The sequence below is a fragment of the Mustela nivalis genome (assembly GCF_964662115.1).
Source record: "Mustela nivalis genome assembly, chromosome: 4".
In the NCBI taxonomy this organism is placed as follows: Eukaryota; Metazoa; Chordata; class Mammalia; order Carnivora; family Mustelidae; genus Mustela; species Mustela nivalis.
Window position 1 is genome coordinate 7,287,297 of NC_139023.1, and position 3,679 is coordinate 7,290,975.

Genomic DNA, 3,679 nt, shown 5'->3' on the forward strand with positions numbered 1-3,679 from the left:
GCCCGTCTCCTCAAGGTGCTCATCATCGGTCTTTTGTGGTTAGTATCGTGGACCGCCTGGACACTTGACTAGCTTTGCTTAATGAAACGCTTCTGTTGGAGACAACATGAGGCCAGATGTGCTGCGTCAGATGTGCTAGCTTTCAACTGCACAAGCTCTAACACGGGGATTTGGGAAGTTTTTATTCTCTGATATAAATCTGTCGGGACTCCTCTGCTGCTGACTACCACAAAGGAGCTAAGATCAGTTCGAAGACTGTTTGATGACTTCTCTGAGACAGTGCTGCTCAAAGTAGCTACATGCAAACACTCTTTTACTGGTCTAGAATGAGATAACGTACTTGCACCAGAATGTAAACCATAATGCTGTTCCATTCATGGAAAAAGGTCCTGCTGTGAAAAAAAGTTAATTGAAGGGGAGTCTGGGCAGCTCCCCCGGTTAAGCCTCTGCCTTCAGCTCAAGTCACGGTCTCAGGGTCCTGGGATTGAGCCCCACATCAGGCTCTCTGTTCAGTGGGGAGCCTGCTTCTCCCTCTGTACTCTCGCTTCCTCTCAAACAAATATATGAAAGTCTTTAAAAGAAAGGTTAACTGAACTAAACTGTGCTTCGTGTCATGGCTGAGTTCCATTCTGGTGTGAGCGCCTTACTTGGTACACTGGTCTGCTGAGCAGCCGTAAGGTGCTTTATGAAAATGAGTGAACAAATGAACAAATGAGACCTATGTAATCTGGACTGAATGGCTTTTTCAGGGCTGAGGTGGGAGGATGGAGAGGAGAATGGTGATGACCGTGTTCTCTGTCAGAGGAATAGCGTTCCGTGCCTGCTTCTGAACTACCCTGCAGAGCGAAGCTTACTGAAGGCCACTGTTGCCTGCACCACCCTCGGTTCACTATGAAATGCATTTCCCTTCTTTCTTCAGCCCTTCTTCCTGTTCAAATCTCCTTTTTCCATGCTTTTGGCATAGCGTTTAAAGAAAGTAAAACAATATATGAAAGTTCATTGTATGTTGTATGTTTTACACACAATTAAATACAATTCTCACAACTGGGTGGATTCCTACTTTGTAAATGCTCAGAGAGGCTCAGTAACTTGGTCCTACATGTAATAAAGCAGTAGGCTTGAACCTAGGTCCGTTTGGTTCTCTTCCAGATGGTTTGGTCTTCTACTCTCATATCCGAGGAGGTATGAAGGGAATCCAGGTCCAGGACGCCTGGGTGTCTCAGTCAGTTAAGCATCTGCCTTTGGCTCATATCATGATCCTGAGGTCCTGGGATTGAGCCCTGCATCAGGCTCCCTGCTCAATGGGGAGCCTGCTTCTCCCTCTGCCCGAGGCTCCCCCTGCTTGTGCTCTTGGTCTCTGACAATAAATAAAATCTAGGAAAAAAAAGTAATAAATAAAGGAATCCAGGTCCTGGGACAGAACTTGAAAAATGCCCACACTGACACACTGATGTTCTATTTTGGAGCTTGGAGGTTCCATGAGTCTCCCAGTCCTGCCACCTTGTTTAATTGCCACGGTCCTGCCACACTGGCCACTTCTCTGCATTCGTAAGATACTTGTGTGTCCATGTAGGTTGTAAATATCTTCATCTTATCATTTTTGTATCCTTCCCAATAGGGTATGGGGCTTTAAAAGCCATGCATATGATGGGTTGTTGCTTTGAATTAGTCCATAAACTTCTCTATGTGCCAAAGACAATTATTAGATGGTTGCGAATGAATGAGACCCCTAGACTGATGCTGTAAGATGTTGTGATGAGAAGTTGAGCATGTGTGTGGCCCCCCAAAGCAGTGCACAGTGGGTAGGAAAGGCATCAGACAGCTCATTCTTCTCCTGGGATGTACTCCTTGCTGTCCCTGAATTATGGCGTTTGGAACTTGTTACTATCTGTAACCCTTTAGAGAATGGGAACTGGGTCTTTTCTTTGTTGTTTCTCTAGTGCCCAGCACAGTCCCTGACACACAGTTCCTGGCACTTGAAAAGTGTGTAGAATTACTGAATGTGCTCAGTTCTCAGCACTGGCTCTTAAACTGCTGGTGCTAGTACTATTTGTTCCCACGTGGTTCTTCCATTACAAAGTGTAACTTCTTCTGCTCCCGGATTTCCTGGTCTTGATCTAACACCTTTTTCTTCTTTTTCTATCTCTGTCCACTCCGGCTTTGGGTCAGGCCCAATTCTATGACCAGAAGCAGCACAGCAGGGAGGAAGGTGAGAGATGTGACAATTATTAGAACTGTGGTGAAGTACGAGGCAGTGATATGAAAGAAAGACCGTAAAGCTTATGCAGAAGGCAAGCAATGAGTGCAGATAGCTCATGCCCACCCAGGCTTGCCTCCAGGAGCTGGAACCTGGCTCCTCTCAGACTACTGTATATCGCATTCCCATTACTCCAATGCAGGAGCCAATTATACCTTTGATCTTCCTACGGATAGAGCAGTTCTTTCTTTGGGCACAGAATCAGGCCCTCAACAAGCACTGAATTGGACAACAGGTATGATATGTGGTCACCAGGGAAGCTCTTAAAGATTCAGTGACTAAGGTTTTATTGGTGGCTGGTTATACAGGCAGGGCCTTGCTTGACACATTCCCAAATTCCAGACTCCCTGAAGGAAAGTAGGTGCTCAGTATAACCATAGCATTTCTACCAACAATTTAGTCACACTAAATTTTTCATGACTTCAGAATGAGGTCATGTGAATCAGGTCATGGTCTCAGGTTTGGAAGAGTGGGAATCCTCTCAAAATCAAAGTCACTGAATGCCAGCGAAAAGCCAACCCCGTAGGCAGGCCTTTATAAGGACAGCGGTCTTAGGTCTGCTGTGTCAACTCCTTCACACCAGCACAGCTTCAGATTTTTCTGTGGGGTTGGCTAAGGTGCCACCTTCACAGCCCTACATACCAGATGCAGCAGTGGTAGTCTTCATGAGAGCTCTATTTATTCCACAGAATTTAGACAGAGCCTGCAGGATGAGAGCAGACTAAGGCAAATTCAACGAAGTAGGAGCCCTGACTACAGATGCTGTGTCAGATGTGACATCTCTGCTGGAACAGGTTAACATGGCTATGGGTACATGGTATGTGGCTAACTGTCCAGTGGGCAATGATTTTCCCTCCCTATTAAAACAGGATCACAAACAGTTCACCCTCACATGGAAAGAACAACAGGCCATGTAACTCTCTGGATTCCATTAATATAATCAAAAGAGATGTAAACCAGGTAGACATTCTACAGAAAGTCATTTAGGTCACCAGACTGATGGATTATGTTAATCTAATAGCATGAGCAAGATGTGATTTGTACATGTGCTCTAGAGGGTGAGATAAAACCCATACCCCTCAGAGCCTACCATATCAGTAAAACTTGGGGAGAGGAGTGTCCAGGGAGCAGGGGCATGCTAGCACATCCCCTCTGAAGCAAAAGACAAATTATTATAACCTGCATCTCCCACTATGAAGAAGGAAGCCCATTTCACACTTAATACTCCTCCTCTCAGCTGTTACACTGAGTGACATGAAAGGCTGCCAGGTTTGAGTGAGGCCCACGCAGGAAACATCCAAATTTTGGCAAAAGCCAGTCTGCCACTTGGGTCATCTAACGTAGCAGACCCTATGATATCAGAGTTATTGGTGGAGGGAAAAATGCAGAAGAAATGAAAGTGAAACCACAGTACATATACTC